Source organism: Coturnix japonica, unplaced genomic scaffold (genome assembly GCF_054131305.1).
Source record: "Coturnix japonica strain WE unplaced genomic scaffold, WE-NBRP24 Scf039, whole genome shotgun sequence".
NCBI classification, from domain to species: domain Eukaryota; kingdom Metazoa; phylum Chordata; class Aves; order Galliformes; family Phasianidae; genus Coturnix; species Coturnix japonica.
This window is the reverse complement of record NW_028188942.1, coordinates 2,172,230-2,199,411: the sequence shown is the minus strand read 5'-3', so window position 1 is coordinate 2,199,411 and position 27,182 is coordinate 2,172,230. Positions and strand designations below refer to the sequence as shown.

Here is a 27,182-nt window from a genome sequence, read left to right as displayed (position 1 = left end):
CACTGTGACAGGGCATAACTAAGCTCTGAGATCTCCTGTCTAAGTTTTCAATGTAAATACGTCTAACATGCATCCCATAAGTACAATTGAAGGCTGGAGAGAGATAAAACCCCAAACCACAATTAAACATTTTTGCACCACGGGAAGACTGGAAGATGTAAAATGGTGGCAGTGGGGCTCAGACTTGGCAGTATTTATGTGAGGAGACATTGATTTGTTTCAGCTTGTGTTTTGAAAATACGGTGTTTCAGCAGAGGTTTATTGTTGATGCATTTGTTGTGAAACCAAAGAAAACGTACATGAAGTTCTTGTCAAAACCATCATGGGAAGGAAAAGGGCAGCCAAAAGTGGAGGAATGGGCGTTCAGGGGCTTGTCAGAGAAGTCAGATGTATTTGAATGTATGGGTCCGAGAGAATCCACCCAAAGGTGAATTTCAGACCTGTGGGTTTGAAGGAACAAGGTGAGAATCTGAAAAATCAGCATGGGTTTATGAAGGGCAAATCATGCTTGAGCAGCACAGCTGCCTTTGGTTAAGAAATAACTGAATGGGTATAGCACAGGACAAAGCGGCCCATCTTATTTATGGAACTAAAACCATAGCCTAGTGCTGGCAACAGTATGGAGCAGCAGGTGGGATCAGAGGGCCCTTCCAACCATCATTTCCTAGATTTTGTGGGTTGCTGAGCTGAAGCAAACGAGGAGCTGTGAAAACATTTGTATGACTTGGTATGGTACTCAGCTATTCAGTGCCATGAGGAGCTATTAGTTTTGGGAAGAGTTCTAGTATATACATTTCTGTAAGAAGAGAGGTTTGTTCCAAACATTCATAGGAAAAACCAACCTTCTTTAATAGAATGCGGTCAGAGAAAGAGTTTATAATCAGGAAAGAAACCTGGCCTGTCATGGGTCAGCAAGGACCAAAAGCTAGGAACCCAGATTATTTATATTACCAGTGTCTTAAAATAATTTAAACTTCAGTCAGTTTTCAAAGCTTCCAAAAACATTAATCCACAACAATGTAGAACTCAGAGATCTCCAGCTTTCATTTCCACAGCCTGTGCCACTCAGGCTGAGCTGGGTGCAGAGAGGCCAGGGTGTGAGCAGGATGGATAAATGCTGCCCTTATCCACGCATCAGATCCTGCATGTAGAAATCCTTTGTATTCGTTATTCATGAATGCAATATGGCATGAGGATCCATGATCTTTATGGACAATGAATTCTGAACTCCCTGGGAGTGGAGAATATTTGCCTGTAGAAACCCGAGTCCAAGAACTGAACGTGCCCAGCTGGGGAAAGCACACACAGAAATAGTCTCTTGTTTCTGGCTGCAGCTCATACAGGCAGATCGCTTATTTACCTCATCTAAATATTTGACCTTTATGCTTTTTGGAAATTGTATTTTTTTTTCTTTTTCTTCTTAATTATGTGGAAGGAGCACCTCCTTTCAGTGCCCTGATGGACTTCTCTATAAATAGCCCCTCACATCCCAGAACTTCACAATGAAACCTGCAGCAAAGTCAGCATCCTGAGGACTTTTTAAGCCTGAGATGGGAACCATGTGGAGTTTAATCATTAATCACCAGCCTTTAATTAACAGCTCTGGGCTTTGAACAAAAGGTGCTTGCTGCAAGGCTGCTGAGGGGCCCTGAGCTCTTCTGTGCGCTTTCATTTGAGGGACCCAGTGGCATTCCTAAAGGGGGCTGTTGGAGTAACCTTCTCCTTGTGGGAAGGGGTCACGCTTCCCAAGAAGAGCAGATGTTTGTGGCCCAATCTCCATTTTCACAACTGCCCTGCTGGCAGGCTGGAGCTCTGAGATGGCTCAGTGCAGGGATGCTACCAGTTCCCTAAGCCCTACTTTGCTCTGGAAAGGACTTGAGCATCTCCAGAGCCTTGTTGCCTCCATCAGGTGAGGTGGGCTTTAACCAAAGGAAAGAGGAAAGTTGCTCCAGGCTTGGAAAATTTTATAGGGGAGTGTTCAAAATTGAGCACTTGGGAGAGAAAGAAAACATTGCTATAAAAGTTGACTCAGCCAATATTTTCTACATTCTTGCTGCTGTGATTGAAGATATTTGTTTTTAATATAGGTTTCTCCCATTTGTAGTCTGGCTTTCCTGTAGTAAAAACTAAAGGGCAGATCCTCAGCTGATATAAATTGGCTCCACTGAAGTTAATGGAGCCATGCTGGTTTGTACCAGCTGAGGGATCTGGCTTGTGCTGCAGTGCTCCATACCCCCATTATCCTGCCATGATTACGATACTAATTCAGTAAAATGGCTTCACAGTGTAATAAAACCAACCCAGAGCATGGAAGATGAAAGGACTCCCTTCTCCATTTGACCTGGTATTTTTCAACAGAATGTTTTCCCTTATTTTCTCTTTTGTTAGGAAATGCTCTAAACTTTTTTTCTTGCTTTCTTGCTTTTTGGCTTCAGCACGAAGGCTGTGTGTGTGCAGAAAGCATGTGGCACATGCAGTGGTGTGGTGGGTCAGGGCACAGTGAGCCTCGTGCAAGGGAACGAATTGGTTCTTCAAAGGGCAGGGCTGATCCTGCAGAGCAGCTGAAGCCCTGAGCTAACCTTGACTCCTGAAAAATGGGAGTTATCATACTCCAGGGCAGAGCATTGATCATTTTACTCATTCTCTGCCCTGTGTAGTTTTTCTTGATCTGCCTGTGGTGGAAGACGCAGCCCAAGAAGCTCAATAAAGCTGCATCCACTTCTGTCACAGGGGAAAAAGACATGTTGGTGGCTTTCCTCCTTGTGATCAGCTCTTCAGCCATAGCAGAAAGGTGAGCAGTGGGGAGCAGGACGAGCTGTGCTATCTGGTTGCTTGGAGCTGTTGAAAACCGAAGGGAATAAAGAGACACAGAGATCTGAATAAAGGCAGACAGATGCATGGCTGGATCCCTAGGATGAAATGTTTTGTTTGCCACAGCGCAGCTGAACTGCACAGAGGTTTTGTTCTGAACCAGGAGGGAGTTTCACAGGGATGTTGCTAAATGGAGGCAGTAAATTTAACTTTAAAGGGCCGTGAATGGAGGCTTTTGGCTAAAAGCTGAAGTGCTGTTACTTTTTACTGGGCCTGTTTAACTCCACTTGGAACAGGACAGTGTGTTTGACTTATAAGGCTCCTGGAAGGCTTGGCCTGTGGGTCCTGCTCCTGGCAGAGTAGCAACGAGCCATAAAGGTGAGTGTGTGCCAGCCTGGCCCTTCTGTGCTAAAGGAAATACAAACAGATCTCACCTGTGGCTTAGGGAGAGCTGTGGGTGTAAGTGCTGGGAGCAGGGCTGTGCCATGGCAGCACAGTTTTAACTGTCAGAATAGCTAAAGGGTTCAAAGGCAGTCAAAATGTCCAATGTCCAGAATTGGCAGGTTTGCTTGAATCCTGCTCCCAGACCTGTGCTAATCCTCTAATATCATTGTAATAATCCTGATTCAAAGAAGGGTTTTCTTACCAGCTCATCATTTCAAAACAGTCTGAGCCTTCTTGTAGTATTATCCAATTTAAAACTGTTTAAACCTTCTGCTTCTTTTAGGGAAAAACATGCGTTTTGCACCAAAGTCTGCTCAGAAGCAGCAAAACCTCTCATGCTCATATCTACTAGTGTCTCGTTGCAAGCAATTTTAAAACATGCCCTGTGTTTGGATTGTGTTTGAGACTCGGTTATTTGTTGTGGGTTTAGCAGACTGCAATCACCCACTTAAGGTGGAACTTGGCCACCTTCATTCCTTTCCTCCCAATGCTAAGGAAGCATCCAAAATTCTTGTATTTGGCACAGGTTGGCAGTGGATGCTGTCCCAGACTGAGAGGACCATTCCTCATGTTGTGTGGTTGTGGTCTGAGTGTCTTGGCAGTGGGAAGCTCTGTTTACCAAGAAAGATGGACCCAAGCTGCCTGGCTGAGGGGACAGGAGCATGCACACAGGCCTTACCTGTGGGGTAAGTGCACCCTTTTCTTGCATTAATTGGAGAAAAGAATTAATGATCTGGAAAGCTCTGCAGAACACAGGTGTCTGTGTCCTTAACCAAGCATTGGTGGCCAAGTGATGGCTGTGCAGAGCCCAGGGAGCCTCTGTGCCCCCAGTGATTGAGCACTGTTCCTGAGAAGGGGAGGCAGAGCTGGAGCAGTGGGTGCGGGCAGCCATCACTAGACCTAATCAGGCAAGGAAAAGCTTTGGAGCATATGGACCCCAATGTGTGGTCCAAGTACAACAGCTTGGTGAGTGTCCTGCAGGGAGACTTTTACTAGCGCTGCAACAATAATTCATCACTGCCTGAAGGCTTGATGGGTCTGGTACTCCTTGTCTTAATTGACCTTGGCTGGAGACTTGCGTTTCAGTCCAGCTTAGTCACAAAGGACTTGGTCTGTACCTGGGCCTTAAAGAGGATATTTATCAGAAAAATCATATGATTAATGGAACTGAGTGATGTTCGCTTGAGAGTGGATGGGAATTGAATTAACAGAGTAGGGATTTTGGCAGGTGTGAAGTGCTGAGACCGATGATGTCTGGGGGACAGAGCACCCCAAGCCCCACTGTTGTGCAGCCATAGGCTGGGAGCTCAGGGTGGGGGGCTGAGAGAAACACAGTGCCAGAGTCTGGGCTTGTATGTGGGTAACACATGGTGTGCAGCTTGTTAAGCCCTCACACCACAGTGCCCAAATTGCCATTGCTGCCAGCCCTCTCAGAAAGGGCAAGGATAAAAAGGAAGCTGATACCCCCAAGTAAATGGTGATGGAGGGGGAAGAACAAGTGAAGAAATAATCAGAAAACTCCCAAAGCTTACTTTCTTGCCTGCTTCTTTTTCCCCACTCTTCTTTCTTTTTCCCTCCATGTCAACACCAAACAAGACAGGACTAAAATTAATGGGGAAAGCAGCAATTAGCAAATTAGGTTAGCGGTGCGTTGCAGTGTGCCATGGCTGCCAGGTGTGAGGGGCTCTGGCAGTATATTTATTAATGGCTGTCAGAAAAGTGACACTTTGATGAATGAAGCTGGGTAATCGGCACCCTCCGACAGCGAGCACTGAGAAGTCTCAACATGCTAAACTGCAAAATCAAACCTTTTTTAACCCCCATACAAAAATACAACAACAGAAATCGCTGCAAGAGGAGTGTGTTTTTCCATCAGGGGCTGGAATTCATGTTCTCCCCTAAATACCTCCTTTCTGTAACTTGCTGGGAGGAGTTGTCAGCATGGAAGGTTTTCCCTTTCCTTCAAATATGGGCCTCAAGAGTTTATAAATGCAGGCAACTTAAAAGTATGTTTTGTTTTGGGTATATATGGCAACCCTATTAAAGGCAAGGGTCCTGTGCTCGTGCTTTTTGGCCTTTGCCCTTTAAACATGATGGTATCAGTAATCTACAGACTGAGATGGTGTGTTAGGTATCGTTTTCTCTTGACTGGTGGTCAGCACTTCTCCTCATTAGTGCCACTGATGTGTGATGTCCAGGAGCCCACGCTGCCTACAGGAAGAGAGAAAATGCAACAATATGTAAGGTTAAATGTGTCTGATGAAACTTCACCTGCAGCACTGTTGCATACTGAAGTTTCCACTCTTGATAACCTCAGCTGTGGGCATCTCCCTTCTGATGAATGTGTGTGTGCTGTGGGACATCAGCTGCCATGCTCCCAAGTGAGCATGGCTATATGGTATAATGGCAGGGTGCATTGCTGGTCACTTGGTGAATGGGAATTCAGAATTACTGGCCAACGAGATGTGAGTTTAGAAGTTCTCTTCAGGAAAAAAAGACCACAACAGAACTGTACTGAAGTTGTTGAGGAGATCAGCCCAGCTGCTGGGATAGCATCTGGATTAAAGATTGCTCTGCAAAATGCTGCACTATGTGAAATATTTCTTCCAAGTTTTCAGGCTTTGCATTGCACGCCGGAGGTAAGTTCTGTGCACTGCTTTGATAGCTCAGCACAGGGTTGCTCAAATCCCCCAATTCCATAGAGAAATTGAATACCTTTCTACAAAATCTTGGTTCTGGGTTTGGCCAGCTAAAAGGACTGTGTAAGTTTTGATTAAAAACATGAGAATCAATGTAAGTCATATCCCAGGCATTCATCTGGTCTTCTAGTTTGAAATGAAGCTGAGTGATCTGTGTGGAGTTACTTGCCAGGATCCGTGGGCTTGTTAAGTTTGAATTGGCACTTGTAGCAGATCTGAAATTATTCTCTTATGCTTTAATAATTGTATTTAGTTTCCTAATTTGGCCGCTGAGTTTATCAGAAGATAATTGAACTTTTAAAAACATAATCTGATCGGGCTGTAGGAAATACTTTAAAATAAACTTCTTCTGAGACTTTGATCTGTTTTCACGCCCTCTCTCACGAAAGCAGCCTGTCTGCAGGGCTCCAACCTGCTGAGGTGCGTGTTCCTAAACCAGGCAGTTCTTGAGCAGAACCGGGTTGCTCCCTGTATGCAAAGGAAGCCAGCAGCTCCCTGCCAAGACAAACTCTGGCTGCATGGACTGCTCCTGGGTGCAGCCACCTGCCTGCATGCTCTGCCTGGGTGCAAAAATCCCCTTGTAAATGATTCCAGGGAGCAAGAGAAATGGCTCTCAAGTCACTTCAGTTTTTTGATACAACTAAAATTGTTACTTAAAGGTCAGAGTATTGTTTTCTTGTGCACTGAGAAGGGGATCAGTTGCCTTGCATGGAGCTGTGGGCTCAGTTCTCCTGGGCAGTTTGGGTTCCTTGCGAGCTGTGGTTTCAAGTGATGTGAGCTTTCCTGCCTTCTGCTGTTGGCTTCCGTCGAACAGGCATGTTTTCCCTTTTTGGTGAGACTTAACCCAATTCCTGAAGTTCTTATAAGCAGTTCCTGAGTTTTGGGGGTAATGGAGTGTGGTTCTCCAGTTTCAGTGATAGCATGTAGAAGTTTATGGGCCCACTGCAGGCCTGTAAACTCAGGTTTTCCAGGTCCTACATTAGCACATTAACTACTGGGCTGTTTTTCCTGCTCACCTACCTGACTTCCTTCCTGTTTTAAAAAGGATTTGCTGCTTTTCATGTTCTCCATTTTATGAATTTGCAAAGACTTCTGTCATTGTATAAGCATGCACCAAACAGTTTATTTTCACTTACTTCAGTGCTTATGGTTTATATTTACTTCCCATTGACTTGCTCAGGACTCAGCCCAGGGAAGACCTCTGACTTTCCTCTTGGTCTATGACATGGCTGGGAGGCTCTCAGCCCAGCAAGCAATCACTGCACCAAAGCTCAAGGAGTAAGCAAATATAAATGATTGTCCAGGCTGAGCTTGTCTTGGTTTTTAAAGGGGAAACACTGCTTGAAGTTCCCTCTGTGTGTGCCAGGAGGGTGAAATCACCCACTGCTCACTGTGGCTCTGCTGCACAAATGGTCTCTGGGCACCTGCAGTGCTGCCCCTCACAGCTCTGTCCATCCCCTCCATATAGACACGAAGGTTTGTCCATGACTTGTTCCACCTGCACAAGCTATTTTCTGATTCCTTGTCACTGTCAGCTCAGTAGTGCTGTCATTTTCCAGATACGTGGTGTGTAATTAATGAGAATGTCATTTCCAGATTGTTTCAAAAACTAGATTGAGCATCTGAGAAATTATTTCACTCAGTGCCTTAAGATAGCTCGTTCATTCAGAAAGCTATCTTGGCTGCTTGATTTGAGGGGAGTTGTGGAGGGAAGCAGCTGTGCTTATATTATTAAGGACTGCCAGCTTTGAACCCTTCATGCAGATGCAAAGCATGGGTTCACGTGCTGCCAACCAGGCAGCTGGGTGACAGGGCAGGGGAGGGATGTGCCCAAATTGCATCAGCCCTGGCCATGACAGCCTCACGTCTGTGTGTTGTGAGGATGGTCTCCTTGTGGTGGTCTCTGGGGGCAGCAGTTGCATGCTGCAGGGCTGGAGGGATAGGAGGACACATTGTAAATTGGCTTTGTCCACTCGCTGCCCCTGGGGCTCACCAGGCTGGGCAGAGATGTTGGCCAGGATATAAGTATTTTATTAGATCTATTATTTCTTTCATGGGGGCAATAAGTCTGCTTTACGTGAGACCTCGAGTGACTCTGTATGGAGCACAGAGATTGGTTTTAGCCACCTTTGCTCCCCAGGACATTGCTGTCCAAAGCACTGGAAGACTGTGCCCAGGTGCAGGCTCCAGTGATGCATGGCATATAGCCATGGCAAGGGCATCTCCCTTGGGTTCTTACTAAGAGCTGCGTTTGGGGCTCATTTAGGGTTATTCTCTGCCATTTTTCTCCTGAGCAAACATCTCCAACTGTCTCCACTGAGGCTTATATTGCTCTATACTTTAATTTTATTTTGCTGTTTGTAAAATGAGGGGTGAAGGGAAGGACTTTGTCAGCAAATGCTTCTTTGCCTCCTTCCTGCCTCAGTGGGTTAAAGCAGCATTCCCCCAGCTGATAATGCCTTCAGGCATTCCAGCAATGCTTTGCTATGAGCTCTGCAATGCCCCTCATGTCCTACAGGCTGGCCTCCGTGTGCTGGGGTGGGTTTGTGTTTCTACGTTTTATATGTTTAATTTTTATATATTTGAAAGTAATTATTGGAAAACAATGAAGTGGTTGCTTCCATCAATTTTCTGCGGTTATTTTATTCCCAATAATCTTCAGGTGCCTCTTGAATGGGTGAGATTTGCACAGAGCTAAGCGTGTGCATGTGTCCGTGTTTTCTGTGATGTACGGAGCTCTGGTGCTGCAGCTGCCATTAGTGTTAATGGGCTAAAAACCCCCCACATCAAGCTGAGAATACACTCCTGCTAATTGTGTACCAGCAGTCCCCTGAGACCTCTGTGAGAATGATGCATCCGAGGATAGGCGCTTCCAATGGTAGGTTGCTTTGGGATAAATAAATAAGGGGCTAAAGTTAGACGCTGGGTCAGTGCCAGCATTATAACACAGGGAAATCGGCTAACGGCCATGCCAACCTTTATCCTCTTCGTCCTGGCCTGGTCCACTGCTGCACGGTACCATCTTCTGAGCCATACATCACTACTCAGCCTCACCTTGATGTATGATGCCCATAGATCCTTATAGCGGGAGTGCACTCTGATGTATTGCGCCAATACATCATGGACAGGGATCGCCCAGGTGATGTATTAGTGCCCTGAGAATGTATTACTCAAACGCTGGTATTGTTCAGGGATAAAGCCAAGCCAAGGAGTGGATTCAATTTAATTACAGCGCAGATGATAGTCCAGAGCCAGCAGCACTTTGATGCTGAGATGCTGGCACCCTGTGGAAATATGAGTTGCGACTCTGGTGCTGTTGAGTCACATCGCAGTGTGCCATGAGAGGAGGTGCCGTATTTTAAGGGAATGGTCATTTTTCAGAGAAATATAGGAGGACCATTTCAAGAACTCCATGGAGAGCAATGTGGCTGTGTGTAAGAACTCCTGAGCAGCAGAGGAGGGACGTGGTGGTGCAGGTGAGACACGGGGACCTTTCTGGAAGGCTCTGAATCCAACCTGCTTGCAAATATTTCTGTTGTTTTTGGCAGAATGACGTGATGAGAAATTTGGAGAGATGATTCTGTAGTTTCCTTGGATTGTCTTATATAGATGCCATAAAAAAAACACCTGGAGAAAAAACACTCAGGCCATTAAAAGCAGCCCTGATTATTAAGGGTGGGAAAACCACCTAATGATGCAGTCAAAAAAAGATGGAGAGCCAGGAGGAGCAAGATGGCAGCAGTATTTGGCTCATGTTCATCGTTCTATATCTATAAATGAGTGCATTTTCTAACAAAGGTAAATACAGTTTTGCAGATGAGACGCTTTCAGCACAAACAGATGAAGTGACTTGTGCAAGGTCACATAGTGAGCTGGTGGCAGGGCCTGGAAGAGAATCCAACTGATCTGACTCAGTTCTCCTCCGACATCCCTAATTTTGGATGCAGAATGGAGAAGGCTTAGTCTGCTGCACAGGAACAGTGGATGCTCCCAAGAAAGTGAGTTCCTTGCAGAGCTCCTCAGTTGTCCTTCCCTGCCATAGCCATACCTGCAGGTAAAGCAGCACAAATAGTTTTCTGTTAGTTGGCTGCTTAAAATACAAGAGAGAGGCAGTATTATTCAGGAATTCATACTCCTTCTTGCAGCTCCTGAGCTTTCTGAATTTGGAGAAGAGCATGTGGTGATTCTGAGTGTGTTCACAGAATCACAGAATGGGCTGGGGTTGAAAAGGCCCAAAATGCTCATCTAGTTTTAACCCCCCCTGCTATGTGCAGGGTCGCCAAGCACCAGACCAGGCTGCCCAGAGCCACATCCAGCCTGGCCTTGATTGCCACAACCTCCTTGGGTTCCTTCAGGGCTCATCCTTATCGTGCTCCAGGACACACACCAATGTCCCTATCTATGTGTGACCTAGGAAGCTGTTGATTCCTTCTCTGTTGTGTGGCCTCCTCCTGTGACTGGTTCATCACCACTTGTCAGCAGAGCCCGTGGTTCACAGTCATCCCTATCGCCCTGTGATAACCATAGTAAACATTTCTATAAACAGAATTTTCTCCTGTCCAAGTCATCTTGCTTACTCAGCTGTTTTATTTTTAATAGAAAGGCATGTTGATGCTAAGCACATTTGTTTTTCTTCTTCAAATCTCTATTAAACATAAAAAGATGCTGTGTCTGAATAAAAAGAAAAGGTGCCCATTAGATATTTTTAAAGCTTCCAAAAATAGTCTCAAGTCTGCGACAAAGATTATTGAGTGGGAATATTGCAGACAGTGGTTCTGCAATGGAGACAGTCATGGCTCCATGCGCTTTTGGCTGGGAGCTACAAGGAGGGAGACTCGTAGGACAAAGACCTCAAAAGGAATGAGTTTACTGAGGGGCTGCTCTTTAGATGGTGAAACCACAGCACTGCACAAGTAGTTCTGCTGGTGATCTCATGTCTCTTTTCCCTTCTGGGTTTGCAACTGCCCTTTGAGGCTGGCATCTCATTGCTGGAATTCAGTCTTTGCTGGAGACCTGCAGCCCCACTGCGAGAAGCACCGCTGTGCAGTACAGGGGTGACAAGGGAAGGCAGTGAGTTCTCTGTCTGGAATTTCTGAGTATAAAGGCAGAAGGAAAATGGACTGCTGATTTTTGCCTTGTAAGCACAATTGATGTTTGACTTGAAAAAAAGTATAACTTGGGTTATTGTTTCTGCCGCTGCACCCTCGGGTCAGAGCACTGCCATATAAGCAGTTGGTTCAGAGCAAGAGGGGAGGCTGAAACTTGGAGGGGAAAGAAGCACATGGGAGTGGAGCTGTCCCAGCAGGGTTCCCAATGCTTTCTTTCTCTCCCATCGTGAAGGCTTTTGTTTCCTTACTTGTGGCAAATGCCAAATCTACCGCTTGTGCTTTAATGCCTGGTGAGAGGGGAGAGGTCTCCAGAGAAACCATGAAAATGGGGAAAGATAAACTGGTGATTATTGAAATGACAAAATATTGCATTGGTGAATGCTGAATGGCTTATATGGAGAAGAGAGCGTTGCAGAATGGAGGGAGCTCTTCTATTGTTTGCACTTAGGAAAAAAAAATAAAGGGATAGTAAATATTCGCCTGCATTGATCACACAGTGAGTAGTTTGCTGTGCCAAAGCAGCCTGCATCAGTGCTCAGGGTTAGTGCTTATTGCAGGTGAACTGCCCATGCAAATGGTGGGTAGTTTGGAGGAGCACAGGTAGTTTTCATCCTGTATGGGCAGACACGAAGGTTGGTTTTGGTGGGCTTTGTTGGCCCTCAAAGCAGAAAAGGAACAAAATGGGACTGAGCAGTGAATAAGGATTTGAGGCTCAGTTCTTATTTCTCCTGTAAATACCCTGTATCCCCTCAATAAAACTGATTTATGGCTTTTAGCCATGGTTCCTCACCTGTAAAATTGGGAAAAATACTTCCTTTATGCCCCATTTATTTACATGGTCATCTCTTCCTATCTAACACCGCGCTTGGTGCAGCGGGGCCTCGTTCCTTTCTCAGCACTCCATGCGGAATCTATATTGCAGCGATCCTTGTAACTATCAGCAAAAGAAAATTACTGCAGACAGGCCTGAGGTGCCGGTGCTTCAGCTCTGCTCTGATAGTGCTGCTGGCTGTGGTTTGGTGGCTGTCCCCTGCCCGTGGCTCTCAGCGTGTACCCACAGCTGTCAGTGTGAATGACAGATTAACAAATGCACAGTGGCTTTGTTCCTCACTGTGCTGCCCCAGTGCCACGCTGGGTCTGCAGTGCAGAGGGATGCATGGCATTGTCTCACCCACTAACACTCTGTCTGGTAACTGGCAAAAGCAATGCTTTTCACCCGTTGCAATGGGTGTGCTGTAGAAAATGAAGACCGTAGGGATGTGAGGGTCTTGTTTAATTTGTTTTATTTCTTAATCCAAGAGTAAGAGAATGCAAAACTTCCAAGCTGAAAGGCTTTGTGCTCTGCTTGCTCCAGGAGATATTAGTGAGGGATCAGCTGGGTTCACCAGACTCCACAAGGTACCTTTGTTTATGGATGAGGCCGTGCAGTTGGGGATCAGAGGTTGTGCATAGCTGCTGTAGAGCACGCTGGGCTGCAAAAAGTCGGGCACCAGAGATTAATTTCTTGGTTTCTTAGAGCCAAGGTTTAATAGCAGACCTGGGGAGGACAGTGATTGAGCTCACAACCAGCAGAATCTATAGTTCAGGTCAAGTGAAAGGAAGGAGCTAAGGGACTCAGCATGCTGCTTGCAGGAGGAATTCTAATGGCTTCATGGTATGGGGTCTGCACAAGGCATACAGGAGCTAGTGCCCGGGCTGCACCATGAAGCCTGCACAGCCCCGACCCCCTGCTCACTGCCCTGCTCTCAGCTGGGCATGGAAAGAATAAATCTGGAAGGGAACAAGAGAAAACAGAAAACGCTGGCAGTTTTTCAGTAGGGAGAATGGTGTGTTTGAGCTGCAGTGGAGAGGGACAGCTTTTGGTTCTAACTTTTTGAGTTGCATACTTCAACAAACAGTGTAAATTTGGCAGGATGAAGGCTGGGTGACCTATTCTGGCTGGATCGAGGACTGATTCTGAAGCTGGGATTTAACTCAGCTCTGACATTTCATGCTGCTATTCCATTCCACTTCAGTTTCAAAGTTTTCAGACTTTTTTTTTTAAAGATGTGCCCTTTATGTAACTCATTTAATTGTGTCTAACTACACGGTGATTTTTTTCCCCTCCCTACCTTCACAAATGCGATTGGATATACATGTAGATCTTAACTTATAGCATATATTACAGTAGGGGCAAGAGAATCTGCCTTGAGCTTTCATATTTATCCTGAATAAGGCTGTACCAACTGGTTCTGCCTTAAATTCTCTACCTCAAAGTCTCCTGGTGTTCTGTTTTCTCAGGAAGGAAACAGGTTGCACTGAACGCAAACTGCGCGGCATGGATTTACTCGTTAGACACAGATGGGATTCCTCTATCAAAGTACTCTTGTGTTGTCTGCATTCATTACACTCACTAGAAAAGCTATTGACATGACAGCATTCTCCTGTTAGGTTTTTTTCTGCTCTTTTAGAAGTGCCTGTTGGGTTGCAGTGGCCTGAAAATGCAGTGACCAAGATTAGAGGTTTGGACCTTGAGAGCCACAGGAGAGGAGCTTTCAATGTCTCCTGTATTTGTTATGATCAATTCATAGTGACTTGAGTCTGCAAATGAAGACGTTCTTATGAAATGTTTTTGATTTTATGCATTTTGATTCTGGTATTAAGTAGTGTGAGAAAAGCAAATCAGTCTTTTTGTTTGGCTGCTGGTTTAACGTCCAGTTCACATTAGCAGGATGCAAGGAATCTGGATGCTTGTTTGGAAGCCACTTATGAGATGTTCGATTTCCTTCTATGGAAGGAAATACTGGAGAAGACTTCTAATCTTATGATTCAAAGCATGAATCAGTCCCCAGATTGGATCTGTGCCTGCAGCAGTAAAAGGGGCAGATTGTCACAGGGTTGCTGCTTTGTTCTTCTCTGGAGCACCCTGTACAGCTGCTATCAAAGGCAGAAGAGCAGCATCAGTGGAACCTGCTCTGCTCAATGCAAGCTCTGAGTCTGGTGATTTTCAGCAGCATGTCATCTTAAATATATATATTTTTTCTTTTCTCTTTCTTTATTAGTTTCATGTTCCAGCTGACTTCCTCCAAGAGAGGAACATGCTTTCCCATCAGAACTACGTGAAACACCTGAGTTCATTGGGACTGGAAGAAAACTGTCTCAGAGACAAAGATACACAGCTTCCCTGGATTGCTGGCTACGTGCCTGATCTGAGGTCTGTGGTCATTTACTTTGCAATGGATTTTTCACTTTTCATTTGCCTTGTATAGGTATCACCAAATGGTTTATGCTTTCTGCTTTGCACTGTCTTTTTGGGGGGAAAAACTACACAACAGCTCTGCACACTCCTTGTGCTGATAATCCCTGATGTGGCTGAACTGAAACAACACCCAGCCTGTGCCACTTAGCTGCTGCTGGACAGGACAATGCAGTGATGGTGGTATTTGAGGGAATGATATTCTATCACAAAGGGAATTTGTTACAACCATAATTTTACCAACACAAACGCAGAGAACAGCACTGATCTGAAAAGCCAGAGCCCTGCCTGTGAGTGAGCACAATCTGCAGATGGAGAGAAGCAACTTTCTGATTTCACTGCTAAACTTCCCCTCCTCAAACCAAAACAGTTTAATCAGTCAGATTCCTGTTTAATGAGTTGCACTGCTGCCTCTAACCAGGAACGTATCTTAGATGATGGAAATAATGGTTTCAGTAAGACTTACTGTGATCTCATTACCCCATAGATGGCCTGTGTACATTCTTCCCCTGCCTCTACCACTCACCTTCACAAGCAGGACCCCAAGTCTGAGACTGAACCCCTCTGGCTGTGTGAGCTGCCACATGAAGGTGCTTTCCTGCACACTGTCCTCTAGTTGCTGCCATCGAGCAGTTGGTAAAGTCTGCAGCTTGCGGACAACTTTTCTTGCCAACCATGCATTACAGAGGGCTAATTGTAAAAGTGGTGCACCTGCTGGCTCCCTCGGTGGCTGGAGCCAACAGGAAAAAAAAAAAAAAAAAAAAAAAAAAAAAAAGTAATAGTAATTTATTAATGATCAAGTCACAAATAGTAATGAAAACAATAGGAGCATCTGAAGGAAGCGCTGCCGGGGGCAGAGGTGCAGGTGCTCTGTGCCCTGAGCAGGCTTGTCGGCATTTTTATAAAGCTACTTTACAACCCTTATCAATTTCCTACTGCTTTCTGTGTACCCCCTGCCCCTTTGCAAATGTTTTGCCTGCACGACAGGCTCAGCATTTCTTGTTGTAGGTGATAAAATAGCTGTCACCCTGTGGAGGGAGAAAGGAGGCAAATAAAATAAAATAAAATAAAATAAAATAAAATAAAATAAAATAAAATAAAATAAAATAAAATAAAATAAAATTAAAATGTTAGGTCCAGGGAAACAAAGCAGAGGAAGCAAAGCATTTCAGAGCAAACATATGAGTTCTAAGGGAGACGCTGAGTCGGCACAGGGAGAGCGATGATGGGAGCTGAGCTGAGGAATGGGGAAAGATTGGGGATAGCAAGAGCTGGAGGGCGAGGGTGGCTCTGCTGAAAGTGAGGCAGGGCTTTGTGCATGGCCCTGGGTTTCAAAGGAGACTGTATGTACAGCCAGCGCCATCCATGAGGAGTTTGGGATCTGAAAATCCCAGCCGTAGTCTGAATAACTGCACTGCATTGGCAAGGTGAGAATTTGTTTAAGTAAGGAGAACAGAAGGCATATGAGCAACACCAGTTCAGGTGACATCCCCATACCAGGGTGTCTTAAGTAGACATGGTAGAGATTAAGTAGACATTAAGTAAAGATGGTCGTGCTGTATCTCAAAATACAGTTTCTATATCCATATCAGAAGCCATGCTAGAGCTGATAGAAGGCAGATAGAGCAGACACCAACCAGCCCAGTGTTGTTCTTTGAGCCGTAGGTAGGGTCTGCAGTGCTCCTTAGGGGTACATCTGCTAATGTAATATAGCAGTTTAATTCAGCTTGCAACAAAATAAAGCTGAACTAAGTGGAAAACTCTAGAGCTGCGATGGCTTAATTGCTCATACATGAGCCTTTACTATGCAATTTGGAAACTTTAGGCCGTGGGAACTTGCTTCTGTGTTCTTGAGCCCATGAACTGCCTTAGTCTGTGGGTCTAACAACAATCAGCTCATAAAATGCTGTGAGTGCAGATTTCAGAGGTCAGCCTGAGTCCGTACCCAATCCATGTGGCTCCTGTGCCCTGCATTCGGCTCTCCAACGAGGTCAGTGAGCTGTCGAGCACACAGTCAGTGCTCTTTAAGCTACTGTGAATCTACCCCTGCTTTCTCTTTTCCCTTTTCTCATTCTCTCCTTGCTCTCACACACCCCCAAATCACAAACCCTGACACCAATGCCAGAAGCCTCTGAGGCTGTCATAAGCCTGCAGTTATCTGCATTAGGAATAAAGCTGCCATTTTTAAAGCTTTTATACTTTTTATTCTTAACTCCACAGGACCCAGGAATCTTTTCCTGAAGTTAATGTGAATTCAGGGGGTGCGTGTTTTAAGAACTGAGCTGGGTCCTGTAAAAGAGGTAAGAACCAGCAGTTTGCAATGCTAATTACTGCCCGGTGATTTGAGGGGACCTGCACAGCGTGCTAACGTGCCTATGATGACACGCAGCATGATACATGGGGAAAGGTGAAGGCAAGGCTCGTATATCCCCATAACACTGAAGGCATATTTCCCTCTCTAATAACTTACAAACAGTCACCATTTGCTGTCTGCAAAACTAACCTCTCATCTCCTCCAGCCTGCTGATCTGGTGCATAGATATAGGATTTTAAGCTTCTCTATTGAAAAATGTCCCTGCAAAGCTGTCCATCAGAACTCCCGCTGCTTTCCAGAGAGTATTATTAATAAGTTCTTCCTATCAGAAATGGGACCCTTTTAGAGCTCAGATAAGGTTTTTTTCCCTGTTAACCAGCTGGGCTGCTTGGCTGTGGACAAATGCCATGATGAATGACGGGTCAAGGATGGAGCAGGCTGATTTCTCTCCGAGCCTGACCTTGTCTCTGGTGTGACATCTGAAATGACAGGTGCATTAAAAAGTTATTTATGTAGGGGAGCTGCGATGCATTGTACCCTTTGCAAGGTAGCACCCAGTTTTGCAAGAGTATTAGAATAAAGGCTGCCTCTGTGTCTGCTGCCTCTTGTACTGCTGGCTTTCTGTAAGCAGCTGCTGTGAAAGCAAGAGGAGAAGCACGAAGCGTTTTTTAGTGCACAGAGGATGCTCTGGAAACTGAAAGGCAAAAAAGGGAGCAGGGTCTGAGAGCAGCAGCAGCAGACAGCTTCCCAGCAAATCACCTGCGTGTCTGCAGATTACTTGCCTGGAACAGCAGTAATCAGCTCTGGAAATGCACCTGAAGGATTCTGGGCTGTTGAAGGGCCAATGTTGTGGATAAAATGCAGCACTGAGGATTAAATGATTTCTACTGTTCAGCTCTTTATGGCCTCAGTGCACTTGTAAGACTTTCTCTGTTGAATCTCAGAGTCTTTGTGAGTAGTTGTGCTGTGGCTCCCTTCTGTCTTTACTGTTGCTGAAATTAAAGGGACACTTCTGGCTTTGTCCTTCTTCCTGTAGGACACATAAGTGGAACTGTAACCATCCTGTGAACAGTCACTTCATTCTGGGAGATGAATAGTTGCTGAATGGCAAGAGATCGCAGCCTAAATCTCCAGAAAAATGCATGCAAACCCTATCAGGTTTCTATTGTCATCTGCCTGACATTGTGCTCCAAGTAGGAAATAGGAAAGGCAATAGGAAAGCTGCCTGTGTTTTGAAATCCAGAACTTTCTCTGGACAAATAACACACTTGCTGTTGCATGGCCAAATGAGGACACAACATCCTATGGCACAGATTAAGTTGTAGAGCAGGGTTCATGGAAGAGCCCATGTGCAGTGATTTCTGCATCCTTCTGAGTGCTGATCAGATTAATGAGGACCACAGAAACATTGGAAAACTGTCGTAGTGACACATCAGTATCCTGTTAGCTTCAACATAATTACAGCATTTGATATCAGCTCTTCCTTCCTTGCTGTTTCTCCACCCCTCCAAAACACCCCCTGAAACACTTGCAGGAGAAATTGTAAAACACATGTAACAGCTTATTTTGTAAGATGGGACTGTTAGAAGAGCTGCATGTTGGTGTGCGTCCAACTCACATTAACTTCAGTTTTGGGCTGCAGCCATACTCGAGTGACTTTGCAAGTCTTTTCTGACTGTCCAATTAAAGTTGATGCGTGCAGTAAATCTGCAGTATCCAAACAGTATTTGATCTCTCCATTTTGGATCAGTGGTTGGGTCTGGGAAGTGGATGAAGCTTGCCTGAAGGCAGCATCTGCAAGTTGTTTTTTTTCATCAGAAAAATGAATGGTCTGGTATAATGAATGATTTTGTATAATATCAAAGAAAGAGAGTATCAGCTGTGCACTTCATACGCAGTATTGATTGCAAGTACGCTCATTAATTTGTGTGGTACAGGAAATTCCAGCCAAGGTTAGGAGAGCTTTGCTCTGTAGTGGAGCTGTGACTCCTATTGCCTTCAAAGAGGTTTGAATCAGGTTGCAAACAACCAAAATTCATACTTCAGTTATTTCGCTATAGAAGTGTGTTGTCACAGACGACTTTGTAGACTTCTGGTAGAACAGCAAGGAAAAATGGAAATGTCCTGTCCCTGTTTGAGCCTGCTTAAGGGTTTGATCTGTACAGTTTGGGTGCTCTGGGCAAATGTAGGATGCACGGTGGAACTCTGTTCTCAGTGTAGCACAACAAAAGAGAGGAGCTGGGGAGGGGAGGGAGAAGGTATGTTTTCCACCATGGCCTGTTTAAAACATTATGAGCTACCTCTCTTCCATCATGAGTCGTGGTTTAAAGCTACTGCCCAGGGGCATAAAAATCAACTCCTAACAACTTCCAGTGGGACCACCATTCCATCAGTGCTCCCATCAAATGTTGACTCCATGATTAATATTCACCCTCTTTCTTCGTTAATCATCAGTCTTCATTCATTTCTTTGTAACTTCCTGCTGACAGGGGCACTGTTCATACAGCAGCTGGTAGGGAAAACAGAACGAGCTGAACTGCTGCACGCAAGCTGTGAAGGGAAAAAGCCACAACAGTGCATTGTGTCAGCTCAAAATGATTCCTACGGATGCAGCTTTTTCTTTTCTCCTTGCCCTATATGCTCAATTTTCAATAGACGTTGTGAGACAGGACCTTCAAACAATCTGTGGTTACTATCGCACTGCTTTACCTTGAGTGCCATTGGCAATTGGTAATTTAGAGCAGGAACTCTGCTGATGAAGAGTGAACTGTCAGAATTTGGCTTGTCAAATAAAATCTGTGTACAATCCTAAAATAGACAGTTTTACAATTAACGCTTGCACTGTGATTTGCCAACAGGAAGCCCACTCCCAGCTTTGCCACAGCCCTCCTGAAGACCTTGTGTGTGAGACCAAACCTCTTCCCCATTGCCCAGCCTATGAGCTGAGAAGAGCTGCTGATTTCTCTATCATTCTGACTCTTTGGGCAGCTAATATTGCCCTTCTGCAGCACAGGGATCCTGTCCAAGATGCTCAAGGGGTACAAGCTCTGCACCAAGGCAATACTATTCTGCAAAGCCAAGGAAGTTACTTCTTCCTCCCACTAATTTATTCCCCAAAAAGCTGCAGTAGATGCTGCCACGTTTACAAGTACACAGATATTTGCTCTCAGTGCCAGTCAATGAATGCTGCAGCTATGCAGTGTAACTGGAACACCATTGAAGATAATTCCATTTACTTGTGTGAGGGGCCCAATAATTAAATTTGGACATTATTCCTTTAATTACTACAATTTCGGATCACGGTTAGTATTCTTCTAAACTGATGTGATTTCATGCTAAATGTAGGATGCAAGTCTGTCCTTGCTCAGACCCCTCAGCATTCTGGAGTAAGATCCTGCACTGTTGGTTTTTGCAGACCTACAATATGACGTAGCTCCTGGTGCAGGAAAAAAGCATTGGATGGTTCAAGCCTTGTGATACTTCACTGACAAGCTGTGCTGTTTTTTTAAGCCCTGTGCTATGCTTGTTCTTCATGCTAAATGGTGTTTTGATCATTTGTATTATAATAATTCATACTAATTAATTTGTAATTCCTAAATTAAGTGCACATGGGTTTCAAGCAGAGAGGTTACACTCAGGTTAACTATTGATTTTGGTCTTTGCTGTGAAGAAATTTAGATCTCGTGTCTGTCAGATTTAAGACAGCCATCTTGACATCTATTAAGAGAGAGATACAGTTAAGAATCAGATTTTGTGCCTGAAAATATGCTTGCCTGGTGACTTTTGGGATCTGTTCTGCACACAGTACTGCATTCCTTAAGGCACCAACTGCTATACGTGCTGCAATGCCACTCAGCAGTGAATTGGTGCTCTTGCAGATGCTGATATTATTAATGTCTTCTCAAAGAAACTGTGATTTTAAGAAAATCCAAGTTGAGTAGAGTCTCTGTGAAATAAACAGCTGTTTTAAATACATATGATGCTTTTGCACCCTGCGGAGTAATGCTTAAACAACCACTCCCAAACTGCAAAGGAAAATAAGGTGTTTGATTTGTTTTCACTTCTTTCCAGCCCATTTTCTTTCAATGAATAGATAGAGATTTTAACAACTTAATCATTCTGGTGGACTTGGAAGGAATTTGGCTGGATGCTACTGGCAAACTCCTCAAACCTGAGGCTGGAGGTGCCACAGTCCGTGTGTTCTGGATCGAAGGGACAGAAGGCAGCTGCTCATGGTTATGGATAGCTGGACGTATAGAGTGCTCTGAGCATCAGGAACAGTTTCCAACCATGTAGAAAGAAGAGTTTCCTTGAACATGGTCACAATCTCATGTTGCTCTTGTGCCTATAGGAGTATGAATTCTGGAGTGGGGGGAAAGATAAGACTTTGCAGGGGAAGTAAATGTTCCCATTTGCAATAAGCACGATAGATTTTGCTTATTTCCTTTTCCCTCTATTCGATGGAGAGGAGTTCGATTACTTTTGGATACGTTTTCTTTTGCATAACCTTTTCATGCACTGTGTTTTGAGCGATGTGACCACTAGAGAGCAGACTTAGCCTAGTAACAGGAGTTAACTAGTTCTTGGCCTCTTCATTTCCTCCTGTCCCCTTTCCCCTCCCCCTGAATACACAGGCAGAGGGGGTTTGGGTGGCTCTGAGCTTGCCTCCAACGCTGTGCAATCTTAGGCCTAATTAAAACGCCGCAGACGGCCTGAACCCCGCATTAAAATTTGATGAGGAATTGATCAGCCAAGCAAACAGGAAATTTAGCTGTGTGAGTGAAGGTAATGTTTGCTCAAATGTGTAATGAGGTCCATGGGGAATATTTATGGGGACCTCAGTGACAGTTTCAGCAGTTTCTTCTCCTTGAAGTCATCTTCCCTACCTGCCCTCTCTGTTATGAGGCTGTAGGCAGAAGGGAATCCAACACCACGTCAGCTGGGCGGTGGAAAATGGTCTGTGTGTGGCTGCGATGGTGCCATGGAAAGGTCTGCAAGAGGAGCTGTGAAACTGCAACCTGACTTCTTTAAAAACATCAGTGGCTCCATAATGTAAGGAGTTGTGTAGCACAATTGCTGGTGGAACTCCTTGCAGTGTGTTAGAAAGCAAACCTGCCCCCTAAAAGGGTCAGGTGTTGTGTTACAGCAGATGCTACCTTTATCTCCGTGGACTGCAGGATAAGCTATTCATGCTGTCAGCACAGGTATTTGGAGGCAATGCGGTACGTTCACAGGGTAGGGAGCAATGCCCTCCTCAGCACATCTTATCTATTTCTAATAATCAGTAAAAGTGTAAATGCCTTCTACTTGCAGCAAACAGATAAATTTACATGCTTCTTATTTATCACTACTCTGTCAAACGTAAATCAGCATGAGAGAGTCTTAACCTAAGCTGTTACTGACGGGTAAGATCACCCTCACACCTGTATCTGCAAGTCACTGCTGTTGCCCTCAGCTCCTGGCAGAGGCTTTGCAAAGATGTAGGGCTCTGCATTCAGGGCTCACACAGGCCCCGAGCTGCAGATATGCTCGTCCCAGCCGTAGGACTTCTTGTGGTTCCTTCTTGTACCACTCGTGGCTACTTTTGACTGGTTGCAATTAAAGTTGAAGCTAACTCTGTAAGGACTTGGAGCGAAAAGCAGAAGGATGGGCAGCCAACAGTCTGTGCCCAGTGGAACAAAGTAGGAAGGAGAGATGATGGGTGTCTTGGTGTGAGCCCTGCAGATGGGTGAACATGGTGGTTGCAAGCCAGTGCTTTGCTTTCTAATGCAACAGAGCTGTTCAACCTTATGGCTTATCTGGTCTGCACTGTGTGAAGATGAATTGTCTTGGGCCACACTGAAGAGCAGAAAGGACCCCATAATAAATGAAAAGGGAGCACTTTGCTACTGAAAGGGAAAGGGGGCCTCATAGAAACCAAAGCAAAGGGTAGTTACAGGTAGTTTATGTTGAGGGGGAACACATCAACATGTACAACATTATATATGGTTTATATAAGTAATATAATTTATTTAGTATATATTTAAAGAAAAAAAAAAAAAAACAAAAAAACAATTGGGAAAGATACAAGGCATAAAACTGTTGGGATACCAGACCTTGTTTTTCTGAAACAAATGCATCTGTCTGGTTTGGTGACAGTGGCTGCCATTCTCAGTAAGGCCATGTTTGGTTGTTGTGAGTGACGGGTGTGCACTGCGGCCAAACTGAGATTCGCTGCCATGATGGCAGGGGATGGCTGCAGGATGGGGTGGGTTGTTTGTTTGCGGGTTGGGATAGGAAAGGGAAGCTGCTTACAGTGACGGTGGGAATGACTGTCACTGAATGCAGCATGAGAAGTTGGCAGAGCTGTAGGATTTCTTGTTGCCAATAAAATCCAGGAAGATTTGCTCAGTCCATAGCATGTGTAGGGTGGCACTTGCTATATACATCTTCCAGGTGTTGCATCAACAGCAGGGATGGGATTAATGCAAGAGATGGTGATTTTTTTTTTAGATTCTGGTGACAAAATTCGAGGGGAGCTTTATGTCCCATTTCAGGTGCACTCTAATTTCTTGACAGTGTCCCGCTCCCCGTGCACCCTGTGTGTCGCCGGAGGGCCATCCCAGCCCTATGGTCATGGTGATGATGTTCTGTTCTTCCAGCTCTCAGCTGTAGCTCTGAGCTCTGGGTGTTGCTGTTCCCGGCTGAGGTTGGGCCGCCCGCTCACACCTGGGGCCCGTCGTGGCGCCGCGCATGGTCTCCGGCGGCCATCCGCCGCTCCTGGGCCACCCGCCTCAGCCATTCCCCGTCCTCTTCTTCGCGGGGTGGCTCCTCGAAGCGGCTGCGCTGGTTGGGGTCCCCGTGCCAGGAGTTGCTGCGCACCAGCGGGCGGGGGGGCCTGGAGGGGCTGCGCTGCGTGCGCCGTGCTGGGACACTGCGGGAGCGATGGGCAGATCTTGATCTCGTCTGCCGCCGCTCCCTGGTGCGCTGCAGCCTTCCCCGGGGCCGGCGGGTCGGGGGGCGACCCGAGGGGCGCCAGCTGAGGCGCAGCATGCCGGTGATTAACCCCCGGCACAGGGGGCAGTTGGGCGTGTTGGCCGTCCAGTGCTGGATGCACTCCCTGCAGAAGATGTGCCTGCAGGGCAGAGCACGGACGGCGTCCTCCATGGGGCCCAGGCAGATGGGGCACGGCCCCTCGTGGGCCTCCACCGGCCACGTCCATGTCTCCCTCCTCCTCCGGTTGGAAGCCGCCTCCCGGCTCATGGCTGCGGCTGCCCTGGCGCTGTGTGGCTCCAAGGATGGATTTGGATGAAGCTGCCTCTTGCAGAGCAGTCGGCAGCCTCCGGGCCTCAGCGCCTGTCAGGCGTCCTACCTGTGGCAGACAGCTCGTGTGCCACTGGCAGGAGCTCTGAGCTCTGGGGATCCTCCAATGGGATCCTCAGTGACTCACAGTCCTCTCGCAGGACTCTGATGTCTCTCACACTGGCAAGGTCTCAGTGTCTCGTGCTCCCACAGGAGACGTTCACACCTCGAGAGTCGCCAGCAAGACTCAATGCGGGCTGGGCCCGCTGGCTATGGGTAGGCACCCGGCCCACTGTGAGGTCACGGGGCCACCGTGACCCTGTGCTGCCATCACAGACTGCACAGATAGGTGGAGGTTTGCTGTCCGGTGGTTGTGGTGTTGATATTTGTGGCGTTTTCCAGCCAGAGTCCACCCAAGGGCTTTCACTGGGACATTTTCACTAACAGTGAGAATAAATCATCTATTGAAGCTAGAAATGTAACAGATTTGTGGATGTTGTTGCTCAGTGCTGTAGCTGTGATCATGCTGGTATTTGGTAGCAGTACTAGCAAAGCAAATGCTATCATGGGTGTTTTTCAGCAGGAAGTGAAGGGGCAGTGCTTACCAAGAAGGGATCCCTGTGTTGGTGGGGAAAGAGCAGTCCAGCTTCTCTGTTTCTCTTGTCTCCTTAATCTCTCATCCCGCCCCTCCTCTGCACCTTCCAGGACTTTCACTCACATCCCAACCTTCTCTCTTCCCTTTTTGGATGGCTTTTAACATGACTTGGGTGGAGGGTTGTGAACATCAGACTCATGTTTATAGCTTGTTCTTATTGGAGTGTGTCGTACTACTTGGGAATATGAACTTTGATATTAAACTTCTGCCTCCTGCATATCAGTTGTTAGCCATCAGTTCTCCTGTCTTGTTTGTTGGTGGGTTGTGGGGTGAATATTTTCTTTCCTCTCCCTTTTCTGTCCAGTGTACTTTGGAAGCATCTCTTAGTCTGCAAGGCCCTTGCCAACGTTGCTTCCATGGGGCTTTTCTGCAGGGCTGCTTTCCTGCTGGTCACTCCTCACGTGCCCTGGTGCCTCAGGTTGTTCCTCTCCAAGGGCAGGACTTTGCCCTTCCCCTTGGTACAATCTTGAGATTCCCCTCAAGCCATTTCTGCAGCCCGTCCGGCTCCCTCCGGATGGCTGCACGGCCTTCTGCTGCATCAGCTGCTCCTCCCAGTTTGGGATCCTGCGTTGCCCTGTGAGGGTACGCTGTGTTCCGTCACCCAGAGCATCCTTGGGGCTCTTCTATGGGACTGGACCCACTTTTGTCCCCTGTGATGAGCCCACAGGGTGGCTGCAGTTCTCCCACATTCAGGCAGAGCAGCAGAGGTATAGAGATGTGAGGAGGAACAGATGAATCTGCTTTGCATTGGCTGCATGTTGCCTTGAGTCATTTTCCAGGTGCAGGTGAAGTTGCTTCATGGCACAGGTACTACTGTCCCCCAAACACCTACAGTTGCTGATGGCCCTGCTAGCGTGTAAACATCTCATGCTGCCATCTGAGTGTGGTCGCTCAGCTTGCATCCCTGTCTCTGAGCTTCGTTTCCCTTCCTCAGGATCTGGCCTCATGTCAGGAACTCGTGTTTCACTCCTCTATCTTGTACATGTGAATTGCTACGTATTAACAGCCTGAGGCTTCAATATTCCAATCCCAACAGACTTCCCTGGTAACAATTCTAAGCACAACTGCATCTCTGTATTCTTGGGCTCATGTCATGGCTTAGGTTGGAAAAGACCTTAAAGCCCACTCACTTCCAGCCCTTTGCCATGGCCAGGGTTTCCGTGCAGCTGCTCAGGCATCACGAGCTCCATCCAACTTGGCCTTGGAAGCCTTTGGGGTTGGGGCGCCCACACTTCTCTGGGCAGCAGTGCCAGGGCCTCACCACCCTCTGAGTAAAGAAATTTCCATTTGTGTGGAACCTGATTGTCCCTTGTTTTGCTTAATACTCTTTCCACTTGTCCTGACAGTGGTAAATGTTGCTCTCCCTCCTGTTAGGCTCCTTTTAAGTGCTGGTTGATTTAGAATCCAGAACCAAGAGGTGTGAGATTTGCTTGTAAGCATATGGGCAGGTGAGCCTTACAGGCAGTAATGAGCCGCTTGTTGGGGCAGTCACTGCCATGATGGCAGGGGATGGCTGCAGGATGGGCTGGGCTGTGTGGCTGTGGGTTGTAATGCAAAAGGGAAGCTGTTTACAGCGATGGTGGGAATTACTGTCACTGAATTTTCCGTGTGCTGCTGCACAAAGCCATGGGCACACCAAACCCGCTCTGTCTTCAGCATGGTGCTACACTGTGCCATTTCAGTCTGCGTATTTAATTCAAGAGTAGCTGTATTTAATTCCTGTCTGCAGCAGATTAGAAAAGTTGAGGCCTGGCAAACCAATCACACTGCAGCCTGCCTCTGGTGGGAGCTCTGGCCACCCGGCCTCGTTTGTTTGCACAGGGGAAATGTTGTAGAAACCAAAAAGTGTGCTTGAAGTTGAATCTGATCATTTGTGTTGTAGCTGGGTGTCACCTGTTGTCATCCAGCTTAATGTCCGTTACCAAACGTGCTGCTTCCAGCCTTGCTGACACATTGGCATATAGGGATGTGTCATTGAACAAAACACTGGAATTGCTGGGAGCTGCCGACTGGGGTTGGAAGGGACCCTGGGATGCCTGTTGTCTGTGGTGCCCCGTAGACTCGTGCATGTTCAGTCTTATCAGGCTCCTGTGGCAGCCTCTGCTCTGGCCATGCCAAGTCCACTTCCCTGGCAGCCCCACACTGCCCTGCTTGCAGCAGCAGCCCCGACAGGGCAACTGCAGGCAGAGAGCTGGTACCCAACATGGGGGCTCTGGGCATAGGGGAGAGACGGGCACCAGGGAAGGGTTCCTACTGGAGGAGTTGAGTCTGATGGTCTGATGGTGTTGAGATTAACCAACTCTAAGCAGGCCATTTTACATAGAGTGCTGGCACCCAGTTCGGTGCTATCCATCTGAGGGTTTGGAGTCTCAGTGTTCTGGGAGTAAAGTGCTGAAAAGCTGTGGCACCTGGGTGTCTGAATCATTTTCTTTTTGACAGTCTTAGGCTGTTCTGTTCCTAGCCATCAAAGTCACGGTGGTGGATCTGACTGGATGGTGTTGCATCACAAAGCAGAGGTCAGCCTAAGCAGCATTAGAGACCTGTTCAATATGTTCGTTTATCATTTGCAATTAAATGTCGTTGTACCTCACAGCAGTGGCAAGTCGTCAAAGTAGGGAGGAGAGATGATGGGTGT

The 27,182-nt window shown here is 46.4% G+C and overlaps 1 long non-coding RNA gene across 2 annotated transcripts; it reads left to right on the top strand.

The window, feature by feature from the left end:
- Window positions 1-2,251: 2,251 nt before the first annotated feature.
- Window positions 2,252-20,267, top strand: LOC146753202 (uncharacterized). 2 transcript variants are annotated; one of them, XR_014940201.1, is made up of 6 exons: window positions 2,252-2,344; window positions 2,658-2,791; window positions 3,782-3,941; window positions 14,104-14,255; window positions 16,518-16,597; window positions 17,648-18,042. It is a non-coding gene; the product is annotated as an uncharacterized LOC146753202 (long non-coding RNA). The 2 variants fall into 2 exon arrangements; XR_014940200.1 differs by lacking the exon at window positions 17,648-18,042 and adding an exon at window positions 19,470-20,267 and having other exon boundaries at window positions 2,253-2,344.
- The last annotated feature ends 6,915 nt before the right edge of the window (window positions 20,268-27,182 follow it).